Source organism: Cannabis sativa, chromosome 3 (assembly GCF_029168945.1).
Source record: "Cannabis sativa cultivar Pink pepper isolate KNU-18-1 chromosome 3, ASM2916894v1, whole genome shotgun sequence".
Classification (NCBI taxonomy): domain Eukaryota; kingdom Viridiplantae; phylum Streptophyta; class Magnoliopsida; order Rosales; family Cannabaceae; genus Cannabis; species Cannabis sativa.
The window spans coordinates 57,107,383-57,134,170 of record NC_083603.1 but is presented as its reverse complement, the minus strand read 5'-3'; the positions used below and the strand labels follow the sequence as shown (position 1 = coordinate 57,134,170).

Here is a 26,788-nt window from a genome sequence, read left to right as displayed (position 1 = left end):
GGACATTGCTTAAATTAGCCAACATGGCTTTGCATTCCTGAATCACACAACCAAAGTAAGAAGACAGACTAGTCAAACTCCTTAAAGCTTGGATGACCAGAAGACAATCGGTCTCCACCCATACAGAACTAGGCGGATGATTTTTAATCCAACTTAGAGCTTCTCGAAAGCTCAAAGCTTCAGCAACAGCCGGAGCAATATTTCCCATGTGCAACTTAGTATGGCCTTTAATGAGTAAACCGTTATGGTTTCTAACGACAAAAGCACCCCCAAACCGATTATCTTCTTACAAAAGTGGAAAGAGTAGCCTATTTATAGGTACAACTCACAGCTAGAAAATAGGTTTCAAAATCGGCACCAACTAACTAACTAACATAACAGAAAGTTAGTTAAGTGTAGGTGAGTTAGTTTTAGGTTAGTTTAGAGGATCAACTTCCACAAATTTCCACCTTGATTCTTTAAAGCAATTTTCTAGCTATCTTTTCATAGAAGCCTTGATGATGTTGATATCTCAATATGTTCAGCAAGTACCAATGTTCAGCAAAGTGAGACAATGCATCAATTTGCTGAAAGTGAGAACCTTAGTTCCCATGTCTGCATGGTTGTCACTTGTGTGCACCTTTTCCAATTCTCCTCAATCTTCTCTCGAATGAAGTATCGTCTAATGTCAATGTGCTTGCTCTTCTCATGGTATACAGGATTCTTACATAGGTGAATTGATGACAGACTATCAGAATAGACTGTCCCTTTGTCTTTGAGTAGATGCAGCTCTTGTAGTATCCCCTGTAACCAAATAGCTTCCTTAAAAGCTTCAGTGGTGGCCATGAATTTAGATTTTGTAGTTGACAGTGCCACCACTGGTTTGTTGTGATTTCCAACATATCCAACTTTTGTTGACCATGAACACATAAGCAGTAGTAGACCTTCTGTTATCCATATTTGATGCATAATCAGCATCAACATAGCCTTCTAATCGCACATTTGATGTGTCTCTTTGATAAATCAGACCATACTTAATTGTACCTTTTAGTATTTAATCAGCCACTTCACTGCATTCTAGTGTTCTAACCCATGGTTTGCCATAAACCTGCTTAGTACACTCAGAGAATGAGCTATATCTGGCCTAGTATTGACCATGATATACATTAGGCATCCAACAGCCATAGCATAGGGTACACCTTTCATGTTTACTCTCCCTGCTTAAATTTTAGGACAATATTCATTTGACAATTTAAAATGCCCTGCAAGTGGCACACCAGTGGCATTGGATGAATCCAAATTGAACTTCTTGATTACTTTCTCAATGTAGCTCCTCTGAGTTAGTGTCATCTTCCCTTCTTACCTACTTCTTATGACTTCTATCCCCAGAATTTTCTTGACAACTCCCAAGTCCTTCATTTCAAATTTAGAGTTAAGTTTGTTTTTAATGGCTTGAATTTCAGTCTTGTCTTTGCTAATGATCATCATATCATCAACATGCAGTAATAGGTACACAACCTTACGTTTCCCTATTTCCATGTAGTAGAGACAAGAGTCAAATTTTGATCTTGAAAACCCAATACTTTGAACAAACTGATTGAACCTTTGATTCCACTGTCTGGGTGATTGTTTGAACCCATACAATGATCTTTTAAGAAAGCAAACCAGATCTGTTTTACCATTTTCCACCTGAAAACTAGGTGGTTGCTCCATGAAATCTCTTCATCCAGAAATCCATTTAAGAAAGCAGTTTTGACATCTAACTGCTCCACCTCCAAGTCATTTTGTGCAGGATTGGCTAGCATCATTCTTATGATTTTGTACTTCACAACAGGTGAGAAGATATCTGTGTAGTCTTCCCCTTTCAACCTGTGTGAACCCTTTAGCTACCAATCTAGCTTTGTATCTAGGTGACTCACCCTCTGTCATTCCCTCTTTTTCTTTAAACAACCATCTGCATGAGACAACCTTCTTGTCTTGTGGCCTAGGCACCAGAATCCAAGTTTTATTCTTCTTTAAGGACTGCATTTCTTCTCCCATAGCAATAAGCCACTTTTTCTTTGATTTGCAAGCAATGGCTTCTTCATAGGTAGTTGGTTCAGGTTCACTCTCAGATTGAACCACAACTAAGGCATAGGCTATCAAATCAGCCTCAGCATACTTGCTAGGGGGTTTGATCTCTCTCCTTGTCCTGTCTCTAGGCAATTGGTAGTTGGTTAAATTTTGTTGATTATCTTGACCAATTTCTAGAGTTTCCACCTCAGATGTGCCTGCATCAAGTTCTTCCACAGTACTATGTGTTTCCACCTCAGTTGATGTCCTTACTTCTGGTGTGTGTGGTGATTGAATTGAGACTTCCATCCTATCAAAATTAATCTCCAACTCATCTAGGTCATCCCTGTTTGTACCTGCAACATTAGAGTCCTTGCCTTCCTTGGCTATCAAGTGCATGAAATTATGATCATTAAAGACTACATCCCTAGATATAATAATCTTAGGCTTCCCATTTTCAATATGACATATTCTATATCTATTAACACCCTTAGGGTATCCAAGAAAGAAACATTTAATGGCCATAGGTTCCAACTTGTCAAGTTTCTGGTGTGCATATACAGTGCATCCAAAATCTTTAAGTGATTCAAGTTAGGTGTATTGCCATGCATTTTTTCATATAAAGTTTTCAGATTAATGACTCTATTGGGACTCCTATTAATCAAATAGCATCCAGTAATGAGAGCCTCTCCCCAATAAACATATTACTATATTCAACAAAGTCCTATTCATTCTCTCAGCAACACCATTTTGCTGAGGTGTGTGCTTAACAGTCCTATGCCTAAAAATTCAAACTCAGAACACAGCAAGCCAAATTCAGTATTGATGAATTCTAAACCATTATCTGTCCTAAGCACTTTCAATTTCTTTTCATACTAGTTTTCAACTTCAATTTTCCATTTCCTAAATTTTTCTAGGCATTCATTTTTAGTTTTAAGTAGATAAACCCGTACATGCCTACTGAATCATCTACAATAGACAAGAAATAAAGTTTACTTGAGTGAGTTCCAACCTTGTGAGACCCCCACAGACCAGCATGGTCATACTCCAATGGCCTCTTAGAGCAATGATTGCTTGCCATGAACTTCAGTCTGTGATGCTTTCCCAACACACATGCTTCACAGAATGGTAATAAATTAGGTTTGAAATTTCCTAGTAGCCCTTGCTTGGTCAATTCTTTGATCCCTTGCTCACTCATGTGACCCATTCTTTTATGCCACATTTCCATCTCGGTTTCTTGGTGTTGTACAATACTGGCTTCACAAGCCATTACTATTTTTCCTTGCAGAATGTATAAGCCATTATTCTTTTCACCTTTCATGATGGTAAGAGACCCCTTTGCAATTCTCTTCTGACCATTGCAAGATTTATAATTGTAGCCTTCATCTTCAAGTGTTCCAAGTGATATCAGATTTTTTCTCAACTCTTGTATGTGTCTCACTTCATGCAGTATTCGAACAGTGCCATCATAGTGCTTGATAGCAACTTTTCCAATGCCTATTACCCTACAAGAATTGTCACAGTGATTTTTCAATTGCAGTGCTATCTTTGCTAATCAAAGAATTTTCTTGAAAATCGTGTCAAATTAAAACTTTTAGTATTAACTATAAAACTTTATAAGCTTTTTATAATTAGTTACAAAAGTCGGGATCCCGTTTCTAATATTTTTTTACGAAATATTCCAAAATACAGTACAAAATGATAACCCCAGATGTCCCGTGACCGAACACTCCAGGTCGCACCACCATGACATGTACAACCTCATCCTAGCTTAAGCTCACTCCTGTTCAGCCTTCGCCTTTCCCTTACCTACACATGAAAGTAGATCTGTGAGTCGAGAGACTCAGTAAGAAAAGCATATAACATATCACATAATAACGACTTGTATCTAGGTGCCCATACACCTATTTACAAGGCTTAACAAATGAGTAAGAGCGTTCTATACTAGGGTACAACCACTATACCACATACACTTCGTACCAACATTGTACGAGTGTTGGTAGGGTTTGTTTCGTACCCTGAGTACCACTAAGTGTTATACCACACACATCCTGTACTTCCCCATACTTGTGCTGGTAACACCGTAATATACTCTTTAAACAATATACACTATACAATGCACTCTGTACCATTTCCGTACAAGTGTTGGTAGTGTACCAACCATAACAAGCATGCATATACATTTCTCACATACATACATTTGCATATATCACATATTATACGTTGTTCTTACCTCTTTTTCGAATTCAAGTGAGTTGGCCGACCGGAACAGAAAGTCCCGTGCTAGATTGATGCCCTAATCACATAATAAAAATTGGGAATATCACACCAAAACCCTAATTCGGGAAACCCAAACCTCCAACTCAAGGTTCTGCTATTACTAACTGGAACTACGATATCATAAAAAACTGGGAATCACCCAAACGAGGCTTTGAAATGGACACGAATGGAGGAAATGAGTTGTTTGGGGAATTTGCCAAAACCGGTTAACTCGTTTTACAGGTCCTAGCAAACTGGTTAACCGGTTTGCACCAGGTTTCCCCAAATAATTCACAACCTGCTCAAAACATGTCCAATTGCCACCAAACTTTCCAAAACACCTATAATGAGCTTACACAACCATTTCCAATCAATAGAAACTAGAAAAACACACAAGCTCAAAATATGCCATGGATGAACGAAGCTTAAGTTTTCAAACTCAAGCTTGTGCATCCATCACCCAAAACAACCAAACTAGCTGCAAGAAGCTATTTCCAACTCAAATTAAACTTAAAATTCAAACCACACATAATTCAAACCCTAACATCCCCTAAATCACCAATTTACATACTTAACCAAAATAAAGCTTCAAAAACACAAGATTATAAGTTCTAGGGTTACCTTATTAGCTTCAAGATCACTTGAATCCCTTGCTGAATTCTAGAAAAATGAAGAAAAAGGTTGGTTTCCTTCTGGATTGGGTTGGCCGAACAAGGAGAGAGAGAAAGGAGGATGAGTTCTCTATTTTTTCTTATTTTTCTGTATTTTCCAAATCACCAAATTAATCAATTAAACATTATTTGGCTGAAAATAATCTAAATGGCCAGTTGCCATTCCCTTAAGCAGCCACCAAGCCTCCTCTTAAAATGACAAAAAATACCCTTTTGTTTACAACTTAGGCCATTTAAGGTCTAAGGGTAAAATGGTCAAAAACAATAATCCCGTCCAAACCCGGATTCTATTTTTCTCCAATAAATATCCCCCTAAGAAAAAGATTCTAAACTTACCCATGTGATTAAAATAGCCATCCATCACATTTTCCGTTGTCGCCAAGCAAAAATTACAAAAATAACATAATTCAAATATAACTCAAATAATACACCTAGAGTTTAATAAAATCTCCGAAATTGAGAAATTATAACTATAATGTCCATTTCTAATGGGACCCACAATTAATTAAATTCACAAATAACTATAAAAATATCAATAATTAGTGCTAATTGTCTTTACTAATCCATATGATAAAATGCGATCATTACAACTTTCTTATAATCAATAAAATTTTCAAGAGTAGGACACATATGGCATCTGCATCCAGAATCAAGAATCCAGTTATTTGTGATTCTTTGATCTGATACCATGTACAAGTCACCATCAGAGGAGCAATGATTTGAGTCTTCTACATTTGAAGCAGAATCATGCTTCTTTTCTCTGTCTTCTTTGAGTTTATTCTTAAACTCAATGCAGAACCTCTTGATGTGGCGTACTTTCTTACAAAAATAACATTTTATGTCCTTCTGATATTTTCCCCTGGACTTTGATCTTGACTGCAATCTGTGTTGGCTTTTGAAATGATCATTCTTGTAGTGATCTTTACCCATGTTGTTGTCTCTTCCTCTGGCTAGGTAAGCTTCATCCTTGACATTGTCTTTTTCTTTGGCCATTTCTTGTTCTTTGGATTTCAAGGCTCCAAGAACATCATCAAGGGAGAGAGTATCTCTTCCATATTTGATCACAACCTTCAATTCTTGGTATGCAGCTGGCAATGATCTGAGAAGAATGACAGCTTGGCTTTCTTCATCAACATTGTACTTCAAGTTAGCCAATCCTATAATAATTTGATTAAAAGCATCAAGATTATCATCTAGAGACAAATGAGAAGACATTTTAAAATCATATAAAGATTCTATCAGATTGATCTTATTAGTTAGAGAGGGTTTCATGTTGATTTCTTCAAGTTTGCTCCACAATTCTCGAGCTGTCTTCATGTTCTGAACCTTATTTCTTACAATGTTTGACAAGTACATTATGATAGTGTAGTATGCCAATTCTTCCATGTATTTAAGCTGTTCCTTCTTCAACTTGTCAGTCAGTTCTTCCTTGGGTTTTAAAGCTTTGGCAACTTTTTGATGAACAAGTATTCCTTTTAAGCTTTCTCTCCACAGGCCAAAATCCCCTGTCCCATTGAACTTCTCAAGTTCGAATCTTGTTGCTCCTGTCATGATTGGTTGCAGATGATTCTTGATTGAATCTTGATTCTTTACTTCCCTTTATTGGATCTTGAACCTGCAACTCTGATTTTGTTGTAAATTCAGCAACAATAACACCAAGAATTCAATCTAAAACTTGCATTAAATCAACAACTTAAACAACAATAACATACATAAATAAACCAGTTAACATTACAAAGTAACAAAATAGAATTGAACTAGAAGGAGACAACAAGATTTATCCTGGTTCCGGTCCTAGAGATCAATTCGATCCCTGGCCATACTCCAGCTGAGAAAACATCACCAATTCTTTCATTAACATGGAGAATAAGAGAGCAGTAATATAAGCACCAATTCAAGAGCAACACAGCTCTGCAACACTCGAGGAAAATACCAGAGAAACAGTCTCAGTTTCTCAACTCCTACCTGAGTACACCCTCTGTTCTTGACCCCTTCAAGAACATGGTTTCACAGCTTAGAAAACTAAGCACTCACTCTCTAAACTCTCTCTTAATTCTCTTCTTACAAAAGTGGAAAGAGTAGCCTATTTATAGGTACAACTCACAGCTAGAAAATACGTGCGAAATCGGCACTAACTAACTAACTAACATAATATAAAGTTAGATAAGTTAGTTAAGTGTAGATGAGTTAGTTTTAGGTTTGTTTAGAGGATCAACTTCAACAATTATAGTGCTATATAAAAAATTAAATTTGAGCCAGAACTATCTGATGTTTGTTGACATAATTATTTTTGAATAATACAATTCGTATAATGTGAGAAAGTAGAGTGTTTAAAGAAGAATAGAGAGGAAAATTAAGAAAGAGAGATAGATCAAGCTCCTTCTTCTCCTCTTCACAAACGTAAACCATCCACATTATTTTTTATTAGATTTTCCCTTCTACCAAACACCCCACTTTTCTCTTCTTTTCTCTTTCAGTCCACTTTGAGTGAGGAGAGGAATATTAAAAAATATAATAGAAATTAGGGTAAATAAAATTTTAGACCCTGTATTTTACAAATGTTACTAATTTGACCATCTGTTTTGTTAAATGACAAAATAAATCCTATATTTTTTAAAATGGTAAAAATAGGACACTGAGCTCAATTTTCAATAATTTCAAATTTTAATATAATCAACTTTAAGACAATTTTTAACATTAACAGATATATAACATATAAGTAGTTTTGTTATAGTATCTCTAGATTAGATTATTATTAAATTTTATTTTGACAAAAATCAGTTTAGGGTTCTATTTGTATAATTTTAGAAAATACAATGTCCATTTTATCATTTAACAAAATAGAGGGTCAAATTGGTAACTTTCACAAAATATAGGGTCGAAAATGGTATTTACCCTAGAAATTATATGTAAAAGTTAAAGGTTTACTTTTTTTAAAAGGCATAATTAAATAATATTAATAAGTATAAAATTTTTATTTTGTTTACAATCTTGCAATTTTTTTTTTTTGTCTCTTTTTTAAATTTTTATTGTTAGAGCATCTCTAATGGTACATTATTTTACTAAATTGGTATAGAATCTTTACGCAATTTTACTATAATGGCATACCAAATTGGTGTACATCGAATTCTACACCATTAATGGTGTTGGATTTTGAATCTACACCAATTTGGTGTTAGACTTTTTTTTTTTTTTAACATTATAACCCTTATTTTAATTTATTTTTAAAAATAATCTTATATTTAGTCCTCAAATAAAAAATTATCACAAAAATAGGAAAATACAAAATAACAATAACAAAAATATTATTAAATAAAATAAAACAATAACACTGTTATAAAGCTAAGAAGAACAACATAAATGAAAATAAACATTAAGTAAAAAAAAATAATTTAATATGATCACTTAAGGATCTTAGCTTTGAAGAATATCAAAATATTTGTTATATGGACTTGATGTATTTTAAGAAATTTGATTTTCTTGAGATGATTAATATTGTTGGTGATCTCTTTTTTGCGTAATCCTTGTTTGCTCATTTTAAAAATAGTCACGTATATTAGGATCAATTATAGAATCTAAATCTTTCAATAAAATTTTGTTCTCTTTCTGATATTCTTTTAAAGCCAATCTTTGCTTTTGAATTTCATAATTTTTTTCTCTAGTGGGGTTGCTCCAACTAAATATTTCAATGAGCTGTTGATTTTCTTTTTTAATAGTTTTGACAATAGTAGAAAATTGTTCATCATTTTTCTTTTTTGATTTTGCTTTCTTCACCCCAATAGGTCGTTTAGATGAACTACCTCTATCATCATTATGTCTACTGAAAATGATGAAAGTCCGTGAGATGTAGTTTGGGGAGACTCGGACTCCACTGAGTCAAAATTTTTGTAGCATTAATATTATCTGTAAATTTTCCATATCCTTAAGTATATCCCACACATGATTAAATTTGAAACCTTTCTTGTAATTTTTATCTTGAGCTAGTAGAATCTTGACTCGATTCAACTACAAAAATCATAAAATATAACATTAAAAATAAAATACATTAATAATAATTTAAATGTTACAAATACTTACGATATCTTATTGAGATGCACCACTTGAATTTAATTCTTCAATTTGTTTTATGCATCTTTTGAATTTAGAAATCGCTTTAAAGATCAATAATATCCGAACATGCAACAATCTTTTGTTTCTATCCTGAGTGACATACGTAGTTTTAGAATTATTGAAATCATTCGCGACTCGAGACCAAAATGGATCACTGGATTGGTTTTTACCTATTTGCGGATTTTTAGAAATATCAACATAAATATGACATAGATACATATCATTCTCATTTGTGTATAAAAAACTTCTTTGAGTGTAATGAGTAGCAATTATTTTGTGAGAGAACGTAAAAGAAATAATTATAGCCTGAATTGAAAATGTGTAGAAGAAAAATGATGCGGCAAGGATGTAAGTGACACAGAGATACAACATGGAATTTATAGAGTTAATTATATGTTCACATAATGACTTTGTCATCACATTCAAAACAAAATAATCCTCATGTAACGCCCTAATGCTAAGGCACATTACAGTGATTTTTCAATTACATTGCTATCTTTGCTAATCAAAGAACTTACTCGAAAATCGTGTCAAATTAAAACTTTTATATTAAATATTGAACTTTATAACTTTATAAAATCATTTACAATTACCGGGATCCTGTTTTTAAACTTTTATACAAAATATTCAAAATACAATATACTGGTCGCACAACGACTATAAAATAACAACCCCGGATATCCCGAGACTGAACTCTCAAGGTCACAGATAGGGATGCACATGGGGACGGGGCAATGCGGGGAATGCGTTCCCTGCTCTCGTACCCACCTATTATATTTTTCCCCGTCCCCGCCCCGTCCCCGCATATTCCCCATCGGGGAACGGGGCAGGGAATCCCTGTCGGTAATGGACACCATAACGGGGACCCGTTTATTACAAAAAATTGTAAAAATACAAAATTAATATTTGTAAACATTAAATTAAAACAACATAAAACTAAATTCATTCCATAATTGATAGTCATTTAGATAAATTCTAAAATTAAAAATCCTTCAATGTAAAACTTAAAATCCATAAAGATAAGCTTAAAACATAAACATAAACTTGAGAACCAAACAAACACACACAACTTAATAAAATTGTAATAATGTCTTCATCTTCAATTTTGAAATCTAGTAGTAGTCACCACCACCATGCAAGAGTTTTTATTTTTCAAGCATCGTAAGCCACAAAACTTTGGCCCTAAAATAAAAATGTCATCAATTATAAGTAAATAGATATTTTAAAGAAAAAAATAGTAAACAAACAAATAAATAAATGTTAATTTACCGCTTCATCATCTTCCACATCATCAAAAAATGTACTATATGAAGCCTCATTTTGTGATGCATCTATGAAATAAACAATATTGGCATTAATATATTTTTTTTAATATAAAAGAAAATTAAATAATAAGAGTAAGTTACAATAAACATACGTAATTTTTCATCCCATAGCCAATCTTGTGTACATACTAAAGCCTCCAACATGTTCGGATGAAGCCTATTATGACAAGGAGTCACATGTCCTCCACTAGTACTGAAAGCAGACTCAAAAGCAACTGTAGACACTGGGATAGCCAAAACATATCTAGCAACTTGTTGTAATGTTGGATATTTAAGACCATTTGTCTTCCACCAAGCTAAAATATCAAACTCTCCACTCCTAGGCAAAACTGCTTCCTCCAAGTATAAGTCTAACTCAGACTTGTAAGTTTCCACATTTAAAGTACTACTAACATACAAGTCAAAACCAACTAAATCATCTATACATCCATCATTATCTCCACCAAGTCCAGAAGCATTGAATAAAAGTTCAAGAAGATTTTCTTTTCCATCATTCGATTTATATTCTTTCACTAAATCATAGCACAACATTCTAATTCGCTTAACTTCATTTTGATATTCACCCACATAAATTTTAGGAAAGTAATACTCAATCAATTTCATCTTGAACCTTGGATCCAAAACAGTTGCTATGGCTAATATGCCATGAATGGAAGTCCAATACTGCTCAAATTTATCCATCATATTTAATGCCATAATCCTAATCTCATCATAGAAAGATTTAAGACACACCTTAAGCAACAACCAAATTTTACAAATCTTAGGGAAGAAATGATTAGCAGTAGGATATTTAGTTCCATAAAACATCACAGTTACATTGTAAAACAACTTTAATTTTTCACACATAACTTTTGCCAAAAGCCAATCTTGCTCACTAGGTTCTTTTTTGAAAATTTTTCTCAGTATGTATTAGGCGACTAAATACATCTTTATAAATAATGGCACTAGTAAGCATCAAATAAGTAGAATTCCACCTAGTCATGCAATCAAGCACTAACCTTTTGTTGCTAGAGCATGATAATCCTTTCTTAGCCTCTTCAAACTTTTCAACTCTTTTTGGAGTGCCAATCCAAAAAACTACACTCTCACGTATAGTTTCTATGGCACCTTGAATTGCCCCTACTCCTTGTTGAACAATCAAGTTCAAGATATGAGCAGAGCATTTCATGTGAAGTAGTTTCCCTTTCATTAGTAAAGAAGCATTTCTCAATTTTTCTTTCATTTGATCCATCATGGAAATATTCACAGTACAGTTATTCAAGGTAAGGGTAGACAGCTTGCGCTCAATAGACCATTCAATCAACCACTCCATTAACACTTTTGCTAGAAGTTTAGCAGTATGAGGGGCGGGCACATATATAAACCTGAATGTACACAAAAAAAATTATTAGCATATATCGATATCAAATATTGACATAATAAAAAAAATTCTAAGCAATTTATCATATTACCTGATAATTCGATTACGCAAAATTCAAGAATCATCAATATAATGTGCAGTCACCACCATATACCCTCTCTTTTGATTATTTGATGTCCACATGCCAGTTGTAATCGCAACTCTACTACGATTGTCATTCATTGGGTTCATTGTCTTGGTCTTTTCATTCTCATATATCTTCAATATATCCCTCCTAAATAGTAGTTCGAGATACATGTCTGAATAATGGTTGGAGAGAGTTGACAAAGCTTCTAAATCCATCATGCTCAACCATATTGAGTGGATACTCATGCAAAACAATCATCTTAGCAAGTTTTTCTCTTGAAAACTCTTGGTCAAAGTTGTGGGCAGCAAGTGAAGTACTTCCATCATTCTTCCTACTTAGATTCAAGATTGATTGTTTTATATCACGATTCTTTCTAAGAGGACAAATCTTGAAGTGATCATGTAAATGTCTCGTTCCATTTCTGCTTGATCCTCCCAATTTCTTTTGACAGTAGTTGCAAATTGCCTTGTCAACTCCTTCAATTTTTACCTTCTTGAAATATTTCCAAACAAAAGAAGTCAATTTTCTCTTCACCTGAGTATTCTCATCATCAATAATAGTTTGAGTTTCTGAATTAATATTATTTGGAGGAGTTGATGAGTCTACTTCTTTAAGTGTATTTGGTGTTGATGCTCCTTCTATTTGTCCATATGTTGATGGTGTGTCTTTTTCATTCTCACTCATAGTTCCACTACATATAATAATAGATATGTAAAAGGTCAATAATACACATGATAAAATGCAAAAATTATTTTAAAGTACAAAAAAAAAATAAAAAACAGTTATGGACTTATAAATTTATAATGTTTAAAATAGAATAACATAAAATAATAAAACATAAAAAAAAATATGTAATACATAAACATATTTTATTATATTTAATATGATACACATATTTAAATACAAAATCTAATATATATATATAATATACCGCAAGATTCGCAAGAATTACAACTTTACATGTAGATATAAACATAAATAACATATGTAAGACACACAAATATAAACATGCAAAAGTCGATACAAGAAAGCAGTTACAACAACATATACTTATATACATTCCATACATCTTATTAAGAATAAAATACAAAATAATATTTTGTAACGCCCTAATGCTAAGACACGCTACAGTGCTTTTTCAATTATAGTGCAATCTTTGCTAATCAAAGAATTTTTTCGAAAAACGTGTCAAATTAAAACTTTCATATTAAATATTAAACTTTATAATATAATGACATATTTATAAATGTCGGGATCCCGTTTTTAAACTTTGTAAAATTAACATTCCAAAATATACATTTATTACAGGTCGCACAGCGACTATCAAAATACAATCCCCAGATGTCCCGAGACCGAACACTCCAGGTCGCGCTGCTTTGACATGTACAATCCCACCCGAGCTCAGGTTCACTCCTGTTCAGCCTTCGCCTTTCCTTTACCTACACATGGAAGTAGAACTGTGAGTCGACAGACTCAGTAAGAAATGCATATAACATACCATATAATTTTCGACCTGTAAATAGGCGCCCATACACCTATTTACAGAGCTTAACAGATGAGTATGAACGTTCAATACTAGGGTACAACCACTATACCACATACACAACGTACCTCACTGTACGAGTGTTGGTAGGGTTTACTCTGTACCCTGAGTACCACTGAGTGATATACCACACACCTTAGCACTTTCTCATACCCGTGTTGGTATCACTGTATCGTACTCAAAACAACAACACTCACTATACCAATGCACTCTGTATCATATCCATACAAGTGTTGGAAGTGCAAATCACAATTTAAGCATGCATATATAAACACATATACATACATCCAGATAATCACATCACACATTATATCCAGTTCTTACCTGTTTTCCGAATTCAAGTGTGCTGGCTGACCTGAATGAAAATCTCGTGCTAGATGGATGCCCTAATCACATTTTGAAACCGTATAAGTTACATGATTCAAAACCTATTCCCGGGAAACCCAAAACCAAAACCCTATTTTCTGCTATATTCCCAATGGGTTATTCTAACTCTGGAAATGAGGAAACACCCAACTGAGGCATCGAAAAGGCAAAAATTGAGAAAATGAAAGGCCCGGGGAACCCTGCCAAAACCGGCTAGCCAGTTTTTGTGGCACTAGCCGGTTTGCACCAGGTTTCCCAAAACCTTTCATTTGTTGCTCAACTATCCACCAATTGCCATGAAACCTTCCAGAGTACCTAATTAGGGCATAAACAATAATTTCCAGCCAGTAATTCACAGAACAAACCAATAAATCTCAAGTTGCCATTAAAGCTCAAAGCTTTGAACTCAATGTTCAAAGTTGCATAAAACTTAAACCAATCAACCAAACCAGCAACTAGGAATTAAAATCAACTCAAACAAGCCCTAGAATTCGAACTATGCAAACATCAAACCCTAACAGCCCCTATAACCCAAAATCACCTCTTAAAACCAAAATACAACTTCATAAACTTAAAAGGAAAGGAGCTAGGGTTTACCTTAATTGTTCTTCCTTGAATCCTTGGTTGAAAACACAGAAAAATATAAGGAAATGGCTGGGTTTTCCTTCTGGTTTGAGAGGGCCGAACACCAAGAGAGAGAAAGGAGAAATAATATTTCTCTAATTTTAATTTCTTTTTCCTTAATTTTCTTTCTTTCAAAGTAAAACCCCTCTTTCCATTCAATTATGCTGAAAGAGAATAGGTGTCATCACCCAAGGCTGCCACCTAACCCTCATTAGCCATTTTTTTAAATGACTAAAATGCCCTTTAACCTAAAACTAGAATATTTCTAAAGCTAGGGGTAAAATGGTCAAATTCCATAACCCCGCTCAACCTCGATAATTTATTTTCTCTAAAATATTTCCGACTAAGAAATAAGGTTCTAAACTTACCTATGTGATCAATCAAGCCATCCATCGCATTTTCCGTTGTCGTCGAGCAAAAATCACAAAAATAACATATTTCACATATAAGCTAAATAATACCCCTAGAGTTTAATAAAATCTCCGGAATTGAGAAATTATAACTCTAATATTTATTTCTAAATATTGGGGTCCACAATTAAATTAATTTACAAATAATAATAAAATAATAAAAATTAGTGCTAATTGCCCTTACTAATCCAAATTACTAGCGCGATCATTACAAATATCCCCCCGTTAAAAGGATTTCGTCCCCGCAATCTAACCTGAATAGCTCTGGATGTTGAGTCCTCATATCCGACTCCAATTCCTAGGTGGCTTCTTCCACCTAACTATTCTTCCAAAGCACTTTAACCAGTGTAATAGTCTTATTCCGAAGAACTTTTTCCTTTCTATCCAAAATCTGTATAGGTTGCTCTTCATAGGATAAGTCTGATTGCAGTTCAAGGGCTTCATAACTCAAGATATGAGTCGGGTCTGACACGTATTTCCTCAACATAGAGATGTGAAATACGTCATGAACAGTCGATAACACTGGTGGTAAGGCTAGCCGATATGCTACCTGCTCGACCTTCCCGAGTATCTGAAATGGCCCAATGAACCTAGTGCTTAACTTACCCTTTTTGCCGAAGCGCCTAATACCCTTCATTGGTGAAACCCGTAGGAAAACATGTTCCCCTGCCTGAATTGTAACATCTCTGCGCTTCGGATCAGCATAACTTTTCTGCCTGGTTCGAGCAACAAGCATCTGAGCCTTGATCTTATCGATAGCTTCATTGGTCCTCTGCACTAACTCTGGACCCAAGTACTTCCTTTCTCCTGTCTCGTCCTAATGAATAGGAGAACGACATTTTCTACCATATAACATCTCATAGGGAGCCATCCCTATTGTACTCTGGTAGCTATTGTTGTAGGGGAATTCAATTAAAGGCAAGTACTTACTCCATGAACCCTCAAAGTCCATGACACAGGCTCACAGTAAATCTTCCAATATCTGGATTGTTCTTTCTGGCTGACCATCAGTCTGAGGGTGAAAGGCTGTACTGAACTTTAACTTGGTACTCATAGCCTTCTGAAGACTCACCCAAAATTTTGATGTTAACTTTGGATCCCTATCTGACACAATAGACTTAGGGGCTCCATGGAGATGAACTATCTCCTTCACATACAATTCAGCGTACTCATCCACTGAATATGTAACTTTCACTGGTAGAAAGTGAGTTGATTTTTTGAATCTGTCCACTATGACCCATACTAAATCATACATTCCCGTAGTTTTAGGTAATCCAGTTACAAAATCCATTGCAATGTCCTCCCACTTCCATTCAGGAAGGACTAAAGGTTGCAGTAACCCTGCCGGTCTCTGATGTTCAGCCTCAATCTGCTGCCAGGTTAAACACTTGGACACGTAGTCCACCGCAGCTCTTTTCATCCCATACCACCAGAAGTAGGGTTTCAAATCCTGGTACATTTTGGTGGTTCCCGGATGCAGTGAATAAGGTGTGGTATGAGCTTCATCCAGTATCTCTTTCTTAAGTTCATCAACATTAGGAACACAAACTCGAGCTTTGTATAACAACATTCCACTGTTCGAGACTGAAAAGTTTCTAGGCCGACCAGCCATTACTTCGTCTCGAACCTTAACTAGCTCGGGATCTTCTAGTTGTGCCTTTCTGATTCTCTCCAACAGATCAGAATGGAGTGTCAAATTGTGCAATTTCCCAACCACGAACTCAATCCCTGCACTAACCATTTCAGAGGCTAAATGAGGGGCTATCATAACCGTGGTATAAACCTACCTGGGACCTTTTCTGCTTATAGCGTCGGCCACAACATTGTTGGAATTTATGCCCTAAATAAAACTCATTTCAATATAATCAGATTTACTTGTTAATATAGATCAGAAATAACATTTAATGTTACATGGTTCACATGATTTATTTCATGATTATATGTACATAATGTATGAATTCATCTGAAACCCTTTTCACATACTTGATCATGTTTATTGTGTTGTCAACATATTAGAAAGTAAACATGACTATGTGAATAAAGTTTCCTAGATTTATCAGACACAGGGTTTTACTGATATGATAATCTACAACAGAGTTTACTTGCATTTGGAGAAATGCTATGTTCTTTCCAGAGCATTGGTTAAAGTAAAGCTCAGGTTGGATGCATGGAGTATGCATCGGAAGGGACCGATATTGAACTTTGACTTAGATTTATTAAACTTATCGTAATATCTATTCAAGTCAATATCGCCTAGTTGATCCTAGATCAAATGATCTTAATCCTGTTATGATTAGGCTCAATCTCAAGAGGCTATTCATGTTCTATGATTTGTTAGTTAAGCCTACTTTTGGGTCAGGGTTATACGTACATTTTGGGAACACGGTAGTGCAATTGAGTGGGAGCGCTAACATAAACATGGAATCCATAGCTTCTATCTGGCGAATAGTAAGTAAAGGATGATCTCCTTCGAGCTTGACCAAACGAAAATAAATGGTGGAGATCTTTGTTGGAAATTATTTTACCAGGATCTTAGATCTACTCACAAGTATGTTTATTAACACCCTAAATATGAACTTTCTAAAAGGATGAAATAAACACATATAAAGTTTAGGAAACCTTACATTGGGTGCAGCGGAATATAATGACTCCTTCCGTTCAGATATCTAGCCCTTGATTCCTTTCTGTAGCAGAGCATTATCAATATATGAACCTGGATCTCTTTCTCTGAATCTTTGATGGTGAAAGTCTTTCTTCACGATCTTCCTCACTATGATTGAGGTATCACTTGCTGTGTGTGGGCACTACTGTAACGCCCTAATGCTAAGGAACGCTATAGTGCTTTTTCAATTATTGTGCAATCTTTGCTAATCAAAGAATTTTCTCAAAAAACGTGTCAATTTAAAACTTTTATATTAATTATTAAACTTCATAATATAATAAAATATTTACATATATCGGGATCCCGTTTTCAAACTTTATAAAATTAACTTTTCAAAATATACATTTATTACAGGTCGGACAGCGACTACCAAAATACAAATCCCCAGATGTCCCGAGACCGAACACTCCAGGTCGCGCTGCTTTGACATGTACAATCTCACCCGAGCTCAGGTTCACTCCTATTCAGTCTTTGCCTTTCCTTTACCTACACATGAAAGTAGAAACTGTGAGTCGACAGACTCAGTAAGAAATGCATATAACATATCACATAAATTCCGACCTGTAAATCGGCGCCCATACACCTACCTACAGGGTTTAACAGATGAGCAAGAACGTTCTAGCTGCTTGTGCTACTGACCATGATATCACTCCTACCAGCACTATAATCGTGCTGTAGGACCGGCACTATGTTCGTGCCGCTATGATAGCATCAATAGCATCCAAAAGTATGATTGGCCATGATATCACTCTTAACCAGTACGATGCTTGTACTGCTGAACCGACACAATGGTTGTGTCGCTATGATAGTACCAAAACATACTTTCCAGGGTGAATAACACTCTTAACCTGTACGATGCCTGTACTGCTGAACCGACACAATGGTTGCGTCGCTATGATATCACCCAAACATATACAAGGATACACACAGCATGCATATATATATATCATACATATACATACACCAAGATATTTATATCACACGTTATATTCAGTTCTTACCTATTTTTCCGAATTCAAACGTGCTGGCCGACCTGAACGGAAATCTCGTGCTAGATGGATGCCCTAATCACATTTTGAAACCGGGTAAGTTACATGATTCAAAACCCTAATCCCGGGAAATCCAAAACCAAAACCCTAGGTTCTGCTATGCTCTTAATGGGTTATTCTAACTCTGGAAATGGGAAAACACCCATCTGAGGCATCAAAATGGCAAAAATTGAGAAAATGAAAGGCCCGGGGAACCCTGCCAAGACCGGCTGACCGGTTTTTGTGGCACTGCAAACCGGCTAGCCGGTTTGCACCAGTATTCCCCAAACTTTTCATTTGTTGCTCAATTCTTCACCAAATGCAATGAAACCTTCCAGAGTACCTAATAAGGGCATACACAATATATTCCAACCAATAAACCAAAGAAAAACTCAATGAATCAAGATATGCCATTAATGATCAAAGTTTTGAACTCAAAGCTCAAAGTTGCATAAAACCTATACCAACCATCAAAACCAGGCACAAGAAGCTAATACCAACTCAATTGAACCCTATAAATCGAACCCTAAGCACACCTAAACCAAACAGCCACCAATTCTCAAATTCACTATTTCAAGCTAACTCAAAACTTGAAAATACACATACTCAAGGGTTTTAGGGTTTACCTTAGTTTGATTCTCCTTGAAATCTTGATAGAAACAACAAATTCAGCAAGAAATCCCCTGGTTCCTAGCTGGTTCGAAGAGAGAGAGGTGAAGAAAAGAGAGCTTCCTTTGAATTTTTGATATTTCCTTTATTTTTTTTTCTTTTTCTTCAAATGAGAGAAATGCATTTCCTATGCATTGATTCAGCCCACACAGAGGGCAGCTGTCACACCCTCACACAACCACATAAACCTCAAAAGAAAAAGACTAAAATGCCCCTAATGTAAAATTCTAGGTTATTTTCAACTTAGGGGTAAAATTGTCAAATTTCATAACCCCGCTCAAACCCGATAATTTATTTCCTCTAACATATTTCCCACTGAGAAATAAGGTTCTAAACTTACCCATGTGATCAAACTAGCCATCCATCGCATTTTCCGTTGTCGCCGAGCAAAAATTACAAAAATAACATATTTCACATATAAGCTAAATAATTCCCCTAGAGTTTAATAAAATCTCCGGAATTGAGAAATTATAACTCTAATATTTATTTCTAAATATTGGGATCCATAATTAAATAAATTTACAAATAATAATAAAATAATAAAAATTAGTGCTAATTGCCTTTACTAATCCAAATTACTAAAGCGGTCATTACAATTATCCCCCCGTTAATAGGATATCGTCCTCGAAATCTAATCTGAATAGCTCTGGATGTTGAGTCCTCATATCCGACTCAAATTCCCAGGTGGCTTCTTCCACCTTACTGTTCCTCCAGAGCACCTTAACCAGTTCAATAGTCTTGTTCCGAAGAACTTTTTCCTTTTTATCCAAAATCTGTACAGGTTGTTCCTCATAGAATAAATATGGTTGCAGTTCAAGGGCTTCATAACTCAAGACATGAGTCGGGTCTGATACGTATTTCCTCAACATAGATATGTGAAATACGTAATGAACAGCGATAACGCTGCTAGCCGATATGCTATCTGCCCGACCTCCTCGAGTATCTGAAATGGCCCAATGAACCTAGGGCTTAACTTACCCTTCTTCCCGAAGCGCCTAATACCCTTGATTGGTGAAACCCGCAGGAAAACATGTTCCCCTGCCTAAAATGTAACATCTCTGCGCTTCGGATCAGCATAACTTTTCTGCCTGCTTTGAGCAGCAAGCATCCGAGCCTTGATTTTATCAATAGCTTCATTGGTCCTCTGTACTAACTCTGGACCCAAGTACTTCCTTTGTCCTGTCTCGTCGCAATGAATAGGAGAACGACATTTTCTACCATATAACATCTCATAGGGAGCCATCCCTATTGTACTCTGGTAGCTATTGTTGTGGGAGAATTCAATTAAAGGCAAGTACTTACTCCAAAAACCCTCAAAGTCCATAACATAGACTCGTAGTAAGTCTTCCAAAATCTGAATAGTTCTTTCTAACTGATCCTCAGTCTGAGGGTGAAAGGCTGTACTGAACTTTAACTTGGTACCCATAGCCTTCTGAAGACTCGCCCAAAACTTCGATGTAAACTTTGGATCCCTATCTGACACAATAGATTTAGGGGCTCCATGGAGACAAACTATCTCCTTCACATACAATCAGTGTACTGATCCACTGAATATGTAACTTTCACTGGTAGAAAGTGAGCTGACTTTGTGAATCTGTCCACGATGACCCATACTGAATCATACATCCCCGTAGTTCAAGGTAAACCAGTTACGAAATTCATTGCAATGTCCTCCCACTTCCATTCAGGAAGGGCTAAAGGTTGCAGTAACCTTGCCGGCCTCTGATGTTCAGCTTTAATTTGCTGGCAGGTTAAACACTTGGACACGTAGTCCACCACATCTCTTTTCATTCCATACCACTAGAGGTAGGGTTTCAAATCCTGATACATTTTGGTGGTTCCCGAATGCAATGAATAAGGCATGGTATGAGCTTTATCTAGTATGTCTCTCTTAAGCTCATCAACATTAGGAACACAAACTCGAGCTTTGCATAACAACATTCCACTGTTCGAGACTGAAAAGCTTCTAGGCTGACCAGCCATTACCTCGTCTCGAACCTTATCTAGCTCGGGATCCTCCAGTTGTGCCTTTCGAATTCTCTCCAGAAGATCAGATTGAAGTGTTAAATTATATAATTTCCTGACCACAAACTCAATTCCTGCACTAACCATTTCAGAGGCTAGTTGAGGGGCTATCATAACTGTGATACAAATTTGCTGGGACCTTTTCTGCTTAGAGCATCGACTACAACATTGGCTTTCCCGGGGTGATACTAAATTTCACAATCGCAGTCCTTAACCAGTTCCAACCACCTTCTCTGCCTCATATTCAAATCTTTCTGGGTGAAAAAGTATTTGAGACTTTTATGATCAGTATAAATCTCACACTTTTCACCGTAAAGATAATGTCGCCATATCTTTAAAGAAAAAACCCCAGCAGCAAGCTTTAAGTCATGAATTGGATAGCGCTGCTCATAATCTTTCAGTTGACGAGAGGCATAGGCTATAATTCTGTCAGCTTGCATCAGAACACATCCCAGACCCTGTCTGGATGCATCACAGTACACCATAAATTTCTCTTGATCTGATGGCAAAGCTAACACCGGAGCTGTTATCAAACGTTGCTTCAACTCCTGAAAGCTTGTTTCACACTTATCTGACCACACAAACCTCTGATTTTTCTTGATCAATTCGGTTAGGGGCATAAAAAGTTTAGAAAATCCTTCGACAAAACGTCGATAATACCGTGCTAACCCGAGAAAACTTCGAACTTCCGTCACAGACTTGGGCCTCGGCCAATTCTTCACGGACTCCACCTTGTTTGGATTAACCATAATTCCATTCTTCCAAACAATATGACCCAGAAAGGACACCTCAGACAACCAGAATTTGCACTTTTTAAACTTTGCATACAGTTTGTAATTTTTTAAGTCGCTGCAATACCATTCAGAGATGATGCTCGTGCTCCTCTTCTGATCGAGAGTATACAAGGATGTCATCGACAAACACTATAACGCAGTTATCGAGGAATTCCTTGAATACTCTATTCATGAGATCCATAAAGGCCGCAGGAGCATTAGTCAATTAGAATGACATTACCAGAAACTCATAGTGCCCATATCTGGTTCTAAAAGCAGTCTTCGATATGTCCTTCTCTCGAATTCTAATTTGTTGATAACTAGATCGTAAATCAATCCTCGAAAACTATGTCTTTCCTCGAAGCTGATCAAACAGATCATCGATTCAGGGCAACGGGTACTTGTTCTTAATCATTAATTTGTTTAGTTCCTGATAATTAATACATATTCTGAGGGAACCATCTTGCTTCTTCACAAACAGAACCGGAGCTCCCCAGGGCGATGCACTGGGTCGGATAAACCCAATGTCGGAGCATCCCCTGAAGTTGCAACTTAAACTCCTTGAGTTCGGCTGGAGCCATTCTATATGGAAACTTTAGAAACAGGTTCGACTCCAGGTGCCAGATCAATTACAAAATCAATCTCTCGCTGTGATGGTAATCCCGGTAACTCCTCAGGAAACGCGCCGAGAAAATCTTTTACAACTCTAACTGCCTCAGGCCCAAATGTTTCAGGTCTGCGGGAGTTAATTACCACTGCTAGAAATCCTACACACCCACTGCATAGTAAATCTCTAGCCCTTAAGACAGAAATAACCGGGATCCGGGACCCCTGAACTGACCCAACATAAACAAATGGATCTTCACCTATTGGCTGAAAAATAACCATTCTCCGCTTACAATCTATACTGGCCGAATACTTGGACAGAAAATCCATTCCCAGCATAATGTCAAACTCAGTTAATTCCAATTCTATGAGGTCAGCGCTCAATTCCCTATCTTCGATCCTAATCGGCATAGACCTAATGCGCCTATTAGAGATAACCAATTCCCCACTAGGCATTAGGGTTCCAAACCCTCTTTCTAAAATATCCCAAGGCCTACTCAAAAATGAATTATTCTCATAGCTACATATGAACGTGTAGCTTCCAAATCAAACAACACAATATAAAAGAAGTCGTTTACAGGGAACTGACCTGCCACTACAGAAAGGCTTGTTGCATCATCAACTTGAGCATTAGCATTCACCGGGGTAGGAACAAATACCGCTTTTTGCTCTTGTTCTTCTTTCTCCACCTGTGGGCAATCTTTCTTAAAATGCCCAACCTTGCCACATTGAAAACATACCTTTCGGTTGCATTCTCCGGGATGGTGTTTCATGCAACGTGGGCATTCAGGGTAAGAATAACTCTGGCGTCCTCCCTTGCCTTGAAACCTTCAGAACCGCTTGTTCTGTCTTAAACCCACCACTGATGACGTAGGTTTCCTCTTTTGCTCAATCATGGAGCTCCTGCCACTTTCACCATAATCTGGATTCAGGCAGGTAATATTCTGACCCTTTACCATAATCTCGTGAGGTCTCATAATAATTTCCTCAGGGCTTTCAGCCCAAGAAGCATTCTTCATATTTGAACCTCCCTGAAAGTCTGAAGGTTCTTGGATCCAAATCTTTCCATGCAATGGTTCCACTTGATTACCAGCCATTCCATGCTTTGCTGGTAATACCGAATCAACAATGATTGGCATATGTGGTAAAGATACTACAGGAGACCTTTGCTATTTCAACCTCTGAATCTCTTCTTCATGTCGTTGAATCACAGCTTCCATTTTTGCAAACCTTTGCTCCAAATCCAACGGAGCCTGTGACGGATAACCATCACTCCCGTCGGAAGCCCTCCAAGGGATTTCACCTTGGTTACGGGAACAACTTGAACTCTATTCTCTCCAACCGTTACTAGCCCTGGCCACTTTATTCTGACTCTCCATAATGCACCAGGTGTCCATTCTATAAGACTAACCTGTCAGTTAGTAAGTCAGCTTGGTCAGGCAACGGCCTATTTACATACTTACTACCGCACTTATGGATTTTAAGGCAATTCACTTAACATAAACAGTTATAATCTAATATGCTTCCTAACATGCTTTCACATTCATAATTTTTAAAAGAAAATGCTAAACAAGTACGGGCTTACTGAACCGTGAACCGAGCTTTCTCTGATGAAGATTGTACATATCTTAGCAAGCTTCGGTAGACAAACCTAGCGACTCTGATACCAAAATTGTAACGCCCTAATGCTAAGGCACGCTACAGTGCTTTTTCAATTATTGTGCAATCTTTGCTAATCAAAGAATTTTCTCGAAAAACCTGTCAATTTAAAACTTTTATATTAATTATTAAACTTCATAATATAATAAAATATTAGGGAGGATTACTCACTAAAACAAACGCAATGTAAAACCAACAATGGAGATCGAATATCTTAATAATAAAGCTCATTATTTAAAGAGAGTTGTATTTTCTTTGATTCTCTTTATTTAATCTATTTATTTTAAATATATATATTAATTAAAATTTCCAATTTAGAATGAAAAATTCTAAATATAAATTTTAATTTAATATTTATAAATTTTACTTAGATGGATATGAAAATAACATGAATTATTTCCATCTTAGTAATAATCTCCAATAAATATTTAGAAAAATATTCAATTTAAGTTGTTACAAAATTAATTTAAATTAATTTACAACTCAAATTTAATTTTCTATAAATATATATTGCATTTCGAAAAAATTAAAGTATTTAAGAATACAATTTTCGAAAATGCATGTTAAAATAAAAAATAAATCCTGGAAAAAATTATTCTAATTTAATGTTGGCCCAAAATTAATTAATAAAATTAATTTACAACAAAAAATATAATTTTCCTATTTAATTAAATATATAAGAAAAATTTCAAATATTTAAGTATGATGATGAAAATCAACTTAAATATTAATTTTCTATTTAATTAAATACACTAGAAAAATACTTCAAGCAAAAAATATCATCTATCTAGATTTTCCTTTGACTAATTAATTCAATTTCTAATAATATACTTTAATTCAATTTATTTTAAATTAATCAATAAATGAAAAAATCATTGATTTAAGTTGATCCAAGAATTAATTAAAATAAATAATTAATTTACAACTTAATCTATTTTTCAAGATAAATTCAAAATCATCTTGCATTATGAAATGCAATTTCGAAAATTGATTAATAAAATAATGAAAAATATATTTTACTTCATTTATTTTAATTAATCATTAAATGAAAAAAATCATTGATTTAAGTTGGTCCAAAATTAAAATAAATAATTTACAACTTTAATCTATTTTTCAAATAAAAATTCGAAATTCCAGCATTTAAGAAATGCAATTTCGAAATTTGATTAATAAAATAAAGAAAAAAAATATATTTTGAAAATTATTTAAATTTAGTTAAAAAAAAATTTCAACTAAAAATAATTTTCTATTTAATTAAGTGTCATGAAAAAAGAAATATTTAAGTATCATGATGAAAATCAACTTAGATATTTAATTTTCAAATTAATTAAATGTATTAAATTTAAGAAATAAATAATTAAGTGTAGAGAAGGCTTAATTATTAATCTCTAGTTTAATACTAGGAATAAAATATACTTAAAATAAATTGTACCAAAATTAATTATTTAAATAATTAATTTCACAATGTATAATATTTTCCTATTTAATATTAAAAATAATAAGTAGTCTAGAAATAACTATCTAGAAAATATCTTATTTGACTAAGTATCTTTTCCACAAAATTTGAAAAAATATCTAATTTAAGTTGTATTAGAAAAAATCTAGAACTTAAATATTTTCAAATTTAAATTTAATTAAATATCAAAAAAAAAAAAAATTAAGTTGTTACCACTTAATTTGAAAATATTCCATTTTAAGTTAATATTTGAAAAGATATTAACTTAAAAAAATATCTAAAATATTCCATTTTAAGTTAATATTCGAAAAAATATTAACTTAAAAAATATCTAAAGAATCTTAATAACCAATGCCTAAAATTCCTCAACTTAATTTTGAAATTTAAAATTCAAAAGATATTCAGATTTAAGTTGATTAGTTATAGATAACTAAATATCAACTTAAATAGGAATATTTAATGAAAAATTTAAATTAAGCTTCAAAAAGAATCTAGATGGTTATAATTCTATATTTAATTAAATACAAGAAAATATATATAGTTTATCTTAGAATAAAAATTCTTTAAACTATATTTTTCTTAAATTAATTTCAAAATAAATGAAATTAATTATGTTTCTAATCAATTTTATTAGGTTAAACTAGTTTAATTAACCTAGTACAGTTATTCAAATCAGGCAAATGGGCCTTCACAATTGGGGTGGTTCATGTGAGGGGGTTTTGGGTTCAATATGTCGTACCCACTACTATGGCTCCTAACTCTCACACAAGGCCCAAAAGAGAGGAATTTAACCTTAAAATGAACAACTGTTATTAATTGAATAGGCCCAAAAACTAAATGGGCCTAAATAAAATCTATCAAGAACTATGATATTTTATTTAGCAACAACAACCTATATGCATCTATAATGAAATTAAACACATAGGCTCACACAGACACACTTTGGATGGGTCCTATCATGTTGCTAGGTCATACACAGATGAAAGAAGATTGTAAATATACCTGTTACAAATTGTTTACTTGACCAAGGGAGCTATGAGTTAAAATCAGATCATTGGATCTGTCAACAAGTTAACCATGACTA

At 34.8% G+C, this 26,788-nt stretch overlaps 1 long non-coding RNA gene across 1 annotated transcript in view; it reads right to left on the bottom strand.

Annotated features, from left to right (window-relative positions):
- Positions 1 to 17,728: 17,728 nt before the first annotated feature.
- Positions 17,729 to 26,788, bottom strand: part of LOC133035480 (uncharacterized) — a 32,813-nt gene continuing 23,753 nt past the window's right edge. Inside the window, exon 3 of the long non-coding RNA XR_009686682.1 lies at positions 17,729 to 17,974. This is a non-coding gene — a long non-coding RNA (uncharacterized LOC133035480). The remainder of the gene's footprint in view (positions 17,975 to 26,788) is intronic.